The 15,082-nt window shown below is 45.3% G+C and overlaps 1 protein-coding gene across 2 annotated transcripts in view; it reads right to left on the bottom strand.

Moving 5' to 3' along the window:
- The window catches only part of MTUS1 (microtubule associated scaffold protein 1), a 241,572-nt gene extending 230,631 nt beyond the window's left edge, over nt 1-10,941 (bottom strand). For both annotated transcript variants that reach the window (XM_083169551.1, XM_083169568.1), the window contains exon 1: nt 10,811-10,941. The gene's annotated coding sequence lies outside the window, so the exon portion shown is untranslated. The remainder of the gene's footprint in view (nt 1-10,810) is intronic.
- Between the last annotated feature and the right edge of the window lie 4,141 nt (nt 10,942-15,082).

The following is a 15,082-nucleotide window of genomic DNA, read 5'->3' as shown; positions in this document are numbered from 1 at the left end:
ATTTTATGTGAAGCACAACTTTCAAAAAAAGGAAAAAAAGACTTAAGTGAAAAGTTGACATGTACAGTCTGTCAAGCATGTACAGATGAAAACCATGCGGCACAGCAGCCTATGGCAGATCTACAAGGACAAACCTCAGGAGTGAACGTTCTTTATGAAGAAGAAAAAGAAAGAAATGACTGAACAGCTGAGAGCCAAGCTGGAAGGCAGATACATGACAGAGCGTACAGTACATTGGATGGCCTGTCAGATACATTCCTAAGGCAAAGGGCAACAAGCAAAAAGAGGGACAAGTGCAGACAGAGCCAAGACACGCAGAAAAAAAAGACCAAAGACACATTTTATACAGGTTTAGGTTATTCTGTGCATAAAGTAATAAAAAAATAATAAAACTTTTTTACACTTTGTGACATAGCGCAATGATGTCCTTCAATATTGCAATACTGCATTTTTCCACCTAGCACCAAACTGATAGCAAGTCACAGATCAGACTAGAAGGGGCAGATTTATACCCTTTCACACTGACAAATATTTCCCGGATTATTGCACATGAAAGCGCAACAACTCGGGAAATTGGTCAGTGTGAAAAGGTCCTGAAAGATGGGTTCAGGATCCGGCATTCCAGTATTTTAACCCGAGTCTTGACCAGGGTTGGACCCGGGACCATCGCAGGTGGTCAGTGTGAACGGGTAACCCGAGTCAATGCGACCCGGTTTGCATTCACTGTACTATAAAGGCGTCGCTGGGACATGCTGTCATCTCCCAGCCCCACCCCTCCGGATGACATCACCTGCCTGGCTTTATGCTTGGTCAGGTGAATAATCTGAAAGCACTGGCAAGCCGGGTCCAAAATCCCAGGTATGACCCAGCTTGCCAGTGTGAATGGGGTATCAATGATCGCTGACTTTAGGCCAGAAAGTGGTAAAGTAAAGAGTGATAACCAGCCAATTAGCTGCTGTCATTTTTCAAACCCAGTCTGTAACATGGCAGGAAGGAGCTTATTGGCTGGTTGTTTATCACTCCCCATTTTATCACTTTTTGAAGCTTGATGCATCTGGCCCTATGACTTACACCCCTTTTACACCAGCAAGCCTGGTCGCATCCAGGATTTTTTACCCTGCTTGTGATCCATTATCCTTTATACACCACCCATCCTACCCGGCATACTTGGTGAACCACAAGTCCGAGCATGCGGGGCATTAATGGGCCGCTGGGACTTGTAGTCCACCTGTAAAAATAATGTTTAAAAAACACACTTACAACTTAATTTTACGCCAATAAAGGGATTTTTGTAAGAACTTACCGTTCGAATCCCTTTCTCTGATATGGTCCTGGTGACACAGCTCAACACTGGGATGTAGGAGGGTCCGAAGGAGCCAGGCACCTATCCTAAAGCTTTAGAGGGTAGGCTCCTCCCCTACTGCATCCCTGGACTCTTCAGTTCAACTTTCAAAGCCACTGGAATACATAAACTCAGTACAAACGCCTGCACATATTATATGCACATTTTATAACAGAAACTGTTAACTTTTAACCATTTTAACATGAACATCATGAAATTCTGGCATACTTACTGAGCGTAAGGGAGGGATCGCTGTGTCACCAGGACCATATCAGAGAAAGGGATTCGAACGGTAAGTTCTTACAAAAATCCCTTTTTCTCTTTCAATGGTCCTGGTGACACAGCTCAACACTGGGACGTTCCAGAGCCGGTCCTTTGGGAGGGTACGCTCAGGTCTGCAGCTCTCAGCACTGCTCGCCCGAATGATGCGTCCTCCGACGCGAACTCATGGAACCTATAGAATTTGGCAAATGTGTGAACAGATGACCAAGTGGCAGCTCTGCAAACCTGCTCCGCTGTGGCCCCATGTCGGACCGCCCAAGAGGTAGCAACTGACCTGGTGGTATGCGCATTAATTCTGGCCGGTACAGGCCTACCCACTTTGGTGTATGCAAAAGCTATCACAGATCGCAACCACCTAGCAATGGTCTGCTTAGATGCAGGCCAACCAATTTTATGTACGTCATACAATACCAATAAAGTGTCAGTCTTTCTAACACTCTTCACTCTGTCCACATATATGCGTAAGGCACGCACAACATCCAAAGTCTTCAACTTGTCCCTTTTCTTGGAACCCTCTGGGGGTTGAAACACAGGTAGAACTATCTCCTGATTTAAATGGAAGGCAGAGACTACCTTCGGTAAAAATTGCGGCACTGTTCTCAGAACAGCCCTGTCATCGTGAAAGATTAAGAAGGGAGATTTGCATGACAAGGCTCCCAACTCAGACACCCTCTTAGCAGATGCTACTGCTAACAAAAACACTAACTTCCACGTGAGAAACTTAAAGTCAGCCGACCTCAAAGGCTCAAAAGGTGCCTTCTGAAGGCAATCCAAAACCAGTGACAGGTCCCAAGGTGCTACTGGTTGCTTGTAAGGGGGTTTCAGTTTGGATACCCCTTGTAAAAAAGTTTGAATCTCCGGTAAAATGGCAATTCTTTTTTGAAAATAGATGGACAAGGCCGAAATCTGCACCTTCAACGACTGAAGGCTTAGGCCCGAAGAAAATCCATCTTGTAAAAAATCCAACATTTTTGATAATTTGAAGTGAGATGTGTGAGCTTTTTGCCTCTCACACCATCTAATATAAGTCTTCCAGACTCTATAATAATTTGCAGAAGAAACAGCCTTTCTGGCTTTTATCATAGTCTGCACTACTGCGTCAGAAAATCCTTTCTTTTTCAAAATGGCGGTTTCAATAACCAAGCCGTCAAAATCAATCGATCGGAATCCAGATGATTGAATGGGCCTTGTCTTAACAGGTCTGGTCTCAGAGGTAGACGCCATGAATCCACTGATAACCTCTGAAGCCTCGAATACCAAGACCTCCTTGGCCAATCTGGGGCCACAAGGATCACCGGGACCTTCTGGTCCTGTACCCTCTTTAACAGTCTTGCTAACATCGGAATAGGAGGGAATGCATAAAGAAGATCTCCCTGCCAATGGGTAGTCATGGCATCCACTGCCTCTGCTAGCGGATCTCTCGTTCTGGCATAGAACCTGGGCACCTGATGGTTGAACCTGGATGCCATTAGGTCCAAATCCGGAGTTCCCCACATTGCAGTGATCTGGTGAAACACCTGAGGGTGTAGGCTCCATTCTCCTTCCTTGAGCTCCTCCCTGCTCAGGAAGTCTGCTTCTATATTCTCCACTCCTGGAATGAATATAGCCGATACTGCAGGAACATTCTGTTCCGCCCATAGAAAGATTCTGGACACCTCCCACATGGCCAATCTGCTGCGTGTACCTCCCTGGTGATTCAGATACGCCACAGCTGTGGCATTGTCGGTCTGAATCCTCAAGGGGGAGTTCCTTAACCTGTCTCCCGCCAAGGAAATCACTTTCCAGACAGCTCTCAGCTCCAAGATGTTGATTGGCAACGCTGATTCCTCTGCCGTCCACAGGCCCTGCAGCCTGAGATCCAGGGCTACTGCCCCCCAGCCCCTGAGACTGGCATCGGTAGTTACTATCAACCAGTCCCAGGTCTGTAATGACCGACCCCACTGAAGGGAATCTACCTCTGTCCACCATTTCAAGGAGTCCCGAGTGTCTGCGGACAGCACTATCAACTCCGTCTTCATGGTCAAAGTGTTTCCTGACCAGGCTGACAAAATGTTCCATTGGAATACTCGAGAGTGGAACCTGGCAAATTGAAGCGTTTCGAATGACGCCACCATTTTCCCCAGGAGTTTGAGGCACCTCCATACTGACAAGCTCGGAGCACTGAGGATCTCCTGAACTAGATTGACCAGGTCCCTGGCCTTTATCTCCGGGAGGAATACCCGATGGAGATGGGTATCCAGTATGACTCCCAAGAACTGGATCCTCTGTGATGGTACCAACTGAGATTTTTGTAAGTTTAAAATCCAGCCGTGAGCCTGCAAAAAACTGATGGCCTCTTTTAAATGACTTTGAAGCAGTGTTGCTGATTCTGCTTTGAACAGGAGATCGTCCAAATAGGGTATTACTGTGATTCCCCTGAGCCTCAGCACTGCCGCCATCACAGACATTATTTTTGTAAATACCCTTGGCGCGGTTGCTAGGCCAAAGGGTAACGCCCGGAACTGTAAATGCAGGTCTCCTATGGCAAATCTCAACAGCATCTGATGTTCCGGGTGAATGGGAACGTGCAGATATGCGTCCTGGACATCCATGGACGCCAGAAATTCTCCCTGGTCCAGACTCAGGAGTACAGTTCTCAAAGACTCCATTTTGAAATGGTCTACCCAAAGGTGAACATTTAAGGACTTCAAATTTAGTATTGGTCTGAAAGACCCGTCTGGTTTGGGCACCAGGAACAGCGTGGAGTAAAATCCTTTCTTCCACTCTGCCCTGGGAACCGGGACTACCACCCCTTTTTCCAAAAGGGAATGAGCCGCTCTCATAAGAGCTGTGCGCAGGAGCGCCTGCTTTGGTATGGGTGTGGGGATGAACCTCTTTGGAGTCCGCCCTCTGAAAGGGATTTTGTAACCCTGGGTAATAATCTCTAAGACCCAGGTATCCTGGTCTAGAGAAGCCCAAGCGTCTCTGAAGTGTGTAAGACGCCCCCCCACCTTTATCCCTGCCGGGCTGATCCCCTGGCAGTCATGCGGAGGGTTTTTCCTCTCCTTTAGAGGCAGGCTTCTTATTGAAAGAGCCAAACTTGGACCTTTGGGATTTGCCCCTGGAGTTCTGGAACTTTCCCCTGAACGATTGTCCCCGAAAGGACGCACCACCTCTAGGGGAGGGCCGAAAGGACGGCCTAAAAGCAGCAAATCTGGATGACTGCTTTGTTGAGGAGGCCGGCAGAAACGTACTCTTGCCGCCTGTGGCTTGTTTTATAATCTCCTCAAGCTCAGAACCAAAAAGTAACTTTCCCTTGAAAGCTAACATTTCTAAGGCCTTTTTGGACTCATTGTCCGCTTCCCAGGCCTTAAGCCAGAGTACCCTCCTGGCATTTATGGAGACTGTGGATACTCTGGTAGCCATTTTAAGAGCTTCCTCCTCTGCTTCCACCGCATATTCTGCAGCGGCCTTAATCTTTTCTGCTACCAGCAAAGCACCGTGGTCAGCCTGCAGCATGGTGCATAGCTCACCAGCCCACTCTATAATGGCCTTAGAGACCCAGGCTGAAGCAATAAGGGGACGCAGGGTAAACCCCACCCCTTCAAAAATAGCCTTGAGGTTTCCCTCTAGCTTTTTATCCACAGCATCTTTAAAAGCTGCACCACCCTGTACAGGTAATACCGTAGCTTTTGATAAGCGTGCCACAGAAGCATCCACAACAGGCACCTTTTCCCAGAGTTCAGAATGAGACTCCGGCATGGGGTACAGACTAAGGAATCTTTTAGGCATCTGTAGCCTCTTATCTGGGGTTTTCCAAGCCCCTTCCAATAGTTCCTGTAACCCCTCATCTGAGGGAAAAGTAACAGCCTCCTTTCGCTGTCGCTTAAAAACACCCTTAACAGGGGTCTTATCCTCAACAGACAGTTTTAACGCCTGTTTTACAGCCACAATAAGATCCTCTATACCAGCAGCAGAGGTCTCTTCAAAATCATCACCCTGGTCCCAGGGTGTGTCAGTATACTCTCCTTCCTCTTCCTCTAACACATTAGGCATAGCATAAGACCTTTTAGGGGTCCCTGTAACCTCATCCATTTTGTCCAGTATTTCACTGAATCTGTTGATCCCCTTAGCAGTATCCTGCATCACCTGAATAAGTGCAGGATCTGCCTGGGTAAGAGGTAAGGAGCCAGACGACTGCTGAGATGATGGCATAGGTCTCTGTGATTCTACCAGCACATCACTCTGCCTGTCCAGAAGCTGCACCAAAGCGTTTACCGACCTGCCTAGGGCACTGGCCCACGCAGGTTCACTCTGCTCTCCCCTATGGTGTTCACTGCCCATGGGTCTCACATCAGCGCAAGTAATACATAAGCCCCCCTTGGCCATCTGCTCAGGGACAAACTTTTGTGTGCAAACATTGCACGCGCTCAGTGCACTAAGGACTCCCTCCCCCAAAACCACAGCCTGATGCTCAGACATGATGCAAGTGAAGCGTATATATATATATCTCAATATACACAGTGCAAACAATTGTACAAGCGTTTATACAAAGTCAATGCACCCAATCACTTAGCTGTCTGTAGGTTTCAACTGCGGGGAAGCGATGCCCAGGAAATCCAAGTCACTCTGCCAGGATCAATAAGCCAGCTCAGCTCCGCTGCAAGCGTTCTGAAAGGCGCCAAAGTCAGAGTGAAGGAAGAGACCAAAGTCCCTGCTGCTGCGGGGTCCGTGACCTTTTGGCGCCAACCACCCCCAGCTAGCCGCTCCTTAGGTAGGATTTCCTTGTTCCAGTATCTCCCCCTCAAATGGGGACCACTTGGAACATGCCTGTCACAGCGCTGCTGTCCTCTCAGTCAGGAGCTCAGCGTGTAAGCTCCGCATAAAATGGCCGCCGCCATCACGGAGCGCCTGTCCCCCATGATCCCCACCTAAATGTGGAGCCGGTTTCAGGCTACTCCGGAGCCCAGGCAGCCTCTTAATAGAGGCTGTAAGCGCAGCACAGGGAGACCAGACAGAGTCTACCCTGTGCACAGAGAGCTGACAGGACGCGCTTCTGTCAGCTCCTGCTGCGCTAGCAGTGTGAGGATTCACTATGAAAATCCTCACACTGTGCCTACCTAGCTAGGGTAATAGTTAATAAAATAATAAAAAAACCCTAACTACTCTAATTCTTCGGCTGCTCCTGCAGCCCTTTAGAATAGCACCCACTCCAGTGGGCACCTAACACGAACTGAAGAGTCCAGGGATGCAGTAGGGGAGGAGCCTACCCTCTAAAGCTTTAGGATAGGTGCCTGGCTCCTTCGGACCCTCCTACATCCCAGTGTTGAGCTGTGTCACCAGGACCATTGAAAGAGAAATACTTACACCACCAGGGTCCAGTGCCGATTCCCTCCTCCACTGCCGGCTCACCCCACACTGATAGCAGGGACGGAGGAAGCCGGCTTACCCCGCTAACAGCTTCTATGGCGCTGTCACAGCATCATAGAAGCTGTTAGCGTGGTTGGCTCTATGCGTCTCCATGGAGATGCATAGCTCAGCCATGATTAGCTGAAAGTGTCAGTGCTGGGTGAGCTGGTAGTGGAGGAGGGAGTCAGCACTGGATACTGGTGGTGTAAAATTAAGGGGTGTGCGTAATTAATTGTACTTTTCTCTGTGTGTGTTTTTTTAAACATTCTTTTTACAGGTACCCCACTGAAGGCTGACCAGCCACGGTGCTCATGGTACAGCCGAAGGACCTTATTTAAAAAGTGTCCCCAGGCTGTGGCATGACACCGCGGGCTGTTGGATCCCAGTGTTGGTGCCAAAATATGGGGCCCCCCAGTTTTTTTTGTCCCCCATATTTTTGGAACCAGGACCAGTCCAAGAGTCTGGGGCTGGTTTCAGAAATACGGGGTACCCATATGCTTTTTTCCCCTGTATTTTTCGAACCAGGTCCGGCTCAATGAGCCCGGGGCTGGTTATACTCAGGATGGGGACCCCCGCCATTTCAGAATGTGTGATTTCACAGCAAAAATACGTGATTTTTGAAGCATTTCAGTAAGGGTGGCCATACACACGCAGATTTATCTGCAGATCTGTCTGGTTGGAACAAAAACATGGTTATGGATGAGAGCAAATGACAGTTGACCATTTGCTTGGAAATGCTGGAAAACTGCCAAAAACTGTCATTCAGATACTCTCATGTTTTTGTTCCAACCAGCCAGATCTGAAGATAAATCTTACTAGTGTATGGGCACCTAATGTATGCCGTTTTTTGCACCCCATTAATGGTCACCCTCTGTTTTGGGATTTATTTGGGATTAAATTGGAAAGGCGAATGAATCAATTACTACATTACATAATGTGTACCCAACTTGAGACAAAGGGACAGATCCAGCTTCAAAAGTGATAAAAAAAAACAATCAGCTACTGCCTGTCAGGTTACAGGCTGGGATTGAAAAAAAAAAAAAAGACAGACAGGAGCTGATTGGCTGGTTCTTTAACACTTCATTTTATCACTTTTTAAGATGGATACATCTGGCCCAAAATACCCTTCTACAACATGTAGCGGATTAGAGCGGCGACATTACCAACACCAGTAATATACTGTAAACCCTAGAATATGATGGTGCTACTCAGTCCAAAGCACATTGCCCAGTGGCACCCCACAGTGAGCAGCACACGTACACAAATATACACTACCATTTCTATTTAAATCCAGTTGTGTAAAATGCAGACAGACCATTAACTCATCCTACTTGACTGTTTATACATTACTCTGCCCTTTTGGTATGCCATAGTACATTCCTCTGGCATAAGAGCAATTCATACCTACCACAGTACAGTAGCTGAAACCCTATACAGGAAGAATGAATCCAGATACCATCCATGCAGTCCGTAACTTGACCTCTACTAAACTATTAAAGGAGGTCTGGAAATGTATATGGTAAGGGAGCACCGAGACACAACGTGCACCGAGCATGACCTACTGTACTACACTGCCTGACATAAGCAGCTTCCAGAATAGGTCTATTCACATCGTTTGTATTCACACAGATTATTTTCAGCTTGTTCGTCACAATAACAGGACATTTATATCTTCCCTTTATGAAATCCCTTTGCTCGTGTTACAGTATAAAGCATGCCCATGCATAGGCTGTCTTCTGCCTTTATGCAGACTTATTATTAGAACCCAGTGTGAATAATCCACACAATGGCACGCAATAAACCACAATTGTCTAGAGCAGTGAGTACCACAACCAACGCAAGGTGGAGTGTGATAGTGTGCTCCGGAAGGCTGGCATTTATTCTCTGGAGGAGAACAGGCAACTACTTGCATTAGGTATTACAGTAGAGTTTTAAAGAATAGATTGACAGTGGCTTTATGAAAAGGTAACATGCATAATATTTAATATCTAATTAAATGACTAGCTCTCCAATAGTTAACACTACATTCTGGGTACACACTAGTAGATCAGTATCTGCAGATATGTCTACAGACCGATCAGGCAGTGTGTTCTCCCTAATCCGTGGGGACCGACATCACATATGGGTGGGTGCATGCCCTCTGAGCCATCAATAACCAGCGACTCCTGGTGTGGCTGTACGGGCAGGCGGCGGATCACCCATACACACAGAGCGACGCGCCAATATAATTAGATGCATTGAGGTTCAGCTGTGTTACACAGCTGCTGCAATGTATCTGTGAATGCCGCCAATGGTGCATATAAAGTATATATCGGCCAATCAAATGAAAGGCAGCAATATTGGCCCTTTACAGTGGACCTGAGTGACCTTTGGTTTTTCAGCTTATAACCAATCACAAGCCCCAGCATACACAGGCAACGCATTAAAAAAACCTAATATAATATCTGACCTTTCTGTTCATGTTTTGTTTTTTTATTCTAACTAGGAGTACAGTGAAATAAATAGTTTTGTATGTTTAATGCAAGTGTAATTGTTATGTCCTGAGGACTGATGTATTAGAATACAGAGTTTTAAGTTCAAAACATAAGTGCAAGCACTGGCTTTCCCTGTGGGCAATAACTACACACACAATCGCTCAGCCATCGCTGCAGGGCATACATGTAAAGCAATCCATGCTCCTTTTTCTAAGCGTTCTAGTCAGATCGCTTAGAAAGAGGCTGAAATCGCCAGTGTGTATGCCCCTTAAGACAGAAGCGGATTGGCTAGTACTTTATCTCTCACAATTTTATTTCTCTGTTAACTTTGATAAATACACCCGTAATGATAAAACTTTTAGCACACAAGGTCAGAAAACAAAGTACTATGGTGTACGCTGATACACACAAACCCGACGTGTCCATGGAAATTATTTAAAAACTATTGCCAACCAATTGTAAAGCACAGAAGAGCACGTGCTGCTGAAATGCAGAGGTGGAGAGTTTCTAGTTCTGGAACGCATTCAGTTTAGCAGGTACTGTGACTACATCATCATAAATTATAATTTAAAGACATGAGAGAGATCAGACATACTACATACAACACCGGAACAAAGGCTGTGTAATCGCACTTACATTGCCACATCTGGACCAAATCTGTCAAGTCTTTTATATGTAGATCAGGGGCACATCACATGTGGTACTACCAATGAGGTTGCAATGACAACACAAAAGTAGCATTAATATGAAGTTATTGTTAAGCATAGTCATGCACAATAAAGATGAAATGAAACATGAAACGGAATAACCCCCTGGTGCTACACTGCAGATATGCATTTAGTACGAATAGAGCAGTCCTGTAATGTAAGCCCTTATGTACTCACTAACCATATGTTCCCACTATAATCAGCTGCATGTAGCAGCCCAGCCACTCTCACTGAGCGGAGAAAGCAGGGACAGCCCCATTGTACATACACTAGTACAGCATGCAGGACAGGAATCACCAGGGGCAAGGGATTACTTACATAATAGTTTGTAATAAATACCACTAAGCATTAACACATGTTAAAAACGTACAATTACTACAGTCCCTAATACAGTTTCAGAAAAATATAACTTATTTTAAATTGTCATAATGGCTTACATTAAGGGAAAACAAGTAAGAAATTAGATGAAGGGTATAATCAATCACCGCGGATCACTTGGGCTTATTCAATACATACAGAGACCAAGCACATAACGAGCACTGTGGCTGATGATGCTCCTTGCATGAGCCCCACTCGCTCCCCAGGTGTAATGGCCAATAATGATGTGTGACACCTGCCTGCTCCTGGCGTCCCGGGTACATACACGTGTGTCCGGCTGCGCTCAGCTTCCTGCTGGTGCTGTTGGTCCAATCTCCTGCAAAGGCCGGCAGCAGCGGGCGCGCTGGGGGGCAGAGGTCATTTAAATCACCTCTCCTTGCTGGATCTCTTGTACCCCCTGCTGGTCACATCAGGGACAGCCAATCTGAGGGCGAGGAGGATGAAACTGGTATCCCGCAGTACAGGGTGTCATTATTCGAGTCCTGAAACTTAATTTTTAATTCTTTCTCTTATCTTATATTATTGTGTTCCTTTAACCCCCTATCCTATAAGGTACATTATATATAAATTCATGCTACTTTTATGTTCTATCACCTTTGTTGACATTAACTATGATATTGAATTGCTTGTAATAAGCTTTTATACAGGTGGGTAATGAATCAACGCAATGAGAGAGATAACGTGTACATACCCACGAGGCTGAAGTTAGCTTCTTATTCGGCCAGCTTCTTATTCACTTCTTATTCAAGCTCCAGCTTCTTATTCACTTCTTATTCAAGCTCCAGCTTCTTATTCAGGAAAATCAGTCTTGCAAGGGTTAATGAGTATTGGAACACAAATTTGACACCTGATATCATCAGAGGGGTGTCACTTACATGTGACCCAAGTGTATTTTGCCTGGCACAACATTAATTTGGGCATGAAATATGCTGGCAAAATATGCACATGCACAATATTTAATGATTTGAATAAGTAGCTGCAGTTTTACAAGGGTTAACCAGTCTTGGGCCACAAATTTGACACCTGAAATCAACAGAGGGGTGTCATTTACATATGACCCAAGTGTATTTTGCCCGGCCCAACGCAGGTTTGGGCATGAAATACATGGGCAAAATGGGCAAATAGACATCATAATGTCTCATTTTGAATCAGTAGCTGTAGTTTTGAAAGGGTTAACGAGTCTTGGGCCACAAATTTGACACTTTAAATCAACATACGGGTGTCACTAGCATATGACCCAAGTGAATTTTGCCTGGCCCAACGCTGGTTTGGCCATCAAAAATGCAGGCAAAGTTGGCACATTCACCATTTTATCATGTATCATTTTGAATAAGTAGCTGTAGTTTTACAAGGGTTAACCAGTCTTGGGCCACAAATTTGACACCTGAAATCAACAGAGGGGTGTCATTTACATATGACCCAAGTGTATTTTGCCCGGCCCAACGCAGGTTTGGGCATGAAATACATGGGCAAAGTGGGCACATGGACCATTTTATCATATTGAAAAGGCTGCAGTTTTGCAATGGTTAAAAAGTCTTGGGCCACAAAATTTACACCGCAAATCAACAGAAGGTTGTCACTTACATATGGCCCAAGTGTATTTGACCTGGCCCAACGCTGATATGGGCATGAAATACACGGGCAAAATAGGCACATGGACATCATAATGTCTCATTTTGAATAAGTAGATGTCGTTTTGCAAGGGTTAACGAGTCTTGGGCCACAAATTTGACACCTGAAATCAAAAGACGGGTGTCACTAGCATATGATCCAAGTGAATTTTGCCTGGCCCAACGCTGGTTTGGCCATCAAAAATGCAGGCAAAGTGGGCACATTCACCATTTTATCATGTATCATTTTGAATAAGTAGCTGTAGTTTTACAAGGGTTAACCAGTCTTGGGCCACAAATTTGACACCTGAAATCAACAGAGGGGTGTCATTTACATATGACCCAAGTGTATTTGGCCCGGCCCAACGCAGGTTTGGGCATGAAATACGTGGGCACATAGACCATTTTATCATATTGAAAAGGCTGCAGTTTTGCAATGGTTAAAAAGTCTTGGGCCACAAAATTTACACTGCAAATCAACAGAGGGTTGTCGCTTACATATGGCCCAAGTGTATTTGGCCTGGCCCAACGCTGATATGGGCATGAAAAACACGGGCAAAATAGGCACATGGACATCATAATGTCTCATTTTGAATAAGTAGATGTCGTTTTGCAAGGGTTAACGAGTCTTGGGCCACAAATTTGACACCTGAAATCAAAAGACGGGTGTCACTAGCATATGATCCAAGTGAATTTTGCCTGGCCCAACGCTGGTTTGGCCATCAAAAATGCAGGCAAAGTGGGCACATTCACCATTTTATCATGTATCATTTTGAATAAGTAGCTGTAGTTTTACAAGGGTTAACCAGTCTTGGGCCACAAATTTGACACCTGAAATCAACAGAGGGGTGTCATTTACATATGACCCAAGTGTATTTGGCCCGGCCCAACGCAGGTTTGGGCATGAAATACGTGGGCACATAGACCATTTTATCATATTGAAAAGGCTGCAGTTTTGCAATGGTTAAAAAGTCTTGGGCCACAAAATTTACACCGCAAATCAACAGAGGGGTGTCTCTTACAGATGACCCAAGTGTATTTGGCCTGGACCAACGCTGATATGGGCATGAAATACACGGGCAAAATAGGCACATGGACATCATAATGTCTCATTTTGAATAAGTAGATGTCGTTTTGCAAGGGTTAACGAGTCTAGGGCCACAAATTTGACACCTGAAATCAACAGACGGGTTACACTAGCATATGATCCAAGTGAATTTTGCCTGGCCCAACGCTGGTTTGGCCATCAAAAATGCGGGCAAAGTGGGCACATTCACCATTTTATCATGTATCATTTTGAATAAGTAGCTGTAGTTTTACAAGGGTTAACCAGTCTTGGGCCACAAATTTGACACCTGAAATCAACAGAGGGGTGTCATTTACATATGACCCAAGTGTATTTGGCCCGGCCCAACGCAGGTTTGGGCATGAAATACGTGGGCACATAGACCATTTTATCATATTGAAAAGGCTGCAGTTTTGCAATGGTTAAAAAGTCTTGGGCCACAAAATTTACACTGCAAATCAACAGAGGGTTGTCGCTTACATATGGCCCAAGTGTATTTGGCCTGGCCCAACGCTGATATGGGCATGAAATACACGGGCAAAATAGGCACATGGACATCATAATGTCTCATTTTGAATAAGTAGATGTCGTTTTGCAAGGGTTAACGAGTCTTGGGCCACAAATTTGACACCTGAAATCAAAAGACGGGTGTCACTAGCATATGATCCAAGTGAATTTTGCCTGGCCCAACGCTGGTTTGGCCATCAAAAATGCAGGCAAAGTGGGCACATTCACCATTTTATCATGTATCATTTTGAATAAGTAGCTGTAGTTTTACAAGGGTTAACCAGTCTTGGGCCACAAATTTGACACCTGAAATCAACAGAGGGGTGTCATTTACATATGACCCAAGTGTATTTGGCCCGGCCCAACGCAGGTTTGGGCATGAAATACGTGGGCACATAGACCATTTTATCATATTGAAAAGGCTGCAGTTTTGCAATGGTTAAAAAGTCTTGGGCCACAAAATTTACACCGCAAATCAACAGAGGGGTGTCTCTTACAGATGACCCAAGTGTATTTGGCCTGGCCCAACGCTGATATGGGCATGAAATACACGGGCAAAATAGGCACATGGACATCATAATGTCTCATTTTGAATAAGTAGATGTCGTTTTGCAAGGGTTAACGAGTCTTGGGCCACAAATTTGACACCTGAAATCAACAGACGGGTTACACTAGCATATGATCCAAGTGAATTTTGCCTGGCCCAACGCTGGTTTGGCCATCAAAAATGCGGGCAAAGTGGGCACATTCACCATTTTATCATGTATCATTTTGAATAAGTAGCTGTAGTTTTACAAGGGTTAACCAGTCTTGGGCCACAAATTTGACACCTGAAATCAACAGAGGGGTGTCATTTACATATGACCCAAGTGTATTTGGCCCGGCCCAACGCAGGTTTGGGCATGAAATACATGGGCAAAGTGGGCACATGGACCATTTTATCATATTGAAAAGGCTGCAGTTTTGCAATGGTTAAAAAGTCTTGGGCCACAAAATTTACACCGCAAATCAACAGAGGGGTGTCTCTTACAGATGACCCAAGTGTATTTGGCCTGGCCCAACGCTTATATGGGCATGAAACACACGGGCAAAATAGGCACATGGACATCATAATGTCTCATTTTGAATAAGTACATGTCGTTTTGCAAGGGTTAACGAGTCTTGGGCCACAAATTTGACACCTGAAATCAACAGACGGGTTACACTAGCATATGATCCAAGTGAATTTTGCCTGGCCCAACGCTGGTTTGGCCATCAAAAATGCGGGCAAAGTGGGCACATTCACCATTTTATCATGTATCATTTTGAATAAGTAGCTGTAGTTTTAC

This window comes from Crinia signifera, chromosome 1 (genome assembly GCF_055691185.1).
Source record: "Crinia signifera chromosome 1, ASM5569118v1, whole genome shotgun sequence".
Lineage (NCBI taxonomy): Eukaryota > Metazoa > Chordata > Amphibia > Anura > Myobatrachidae > Crinia > Crinia signifera.
Note: the sequence above shows the minus strand (reverse complement) of the source record. Positions and strands in the feature narration are given on the sequence as shown.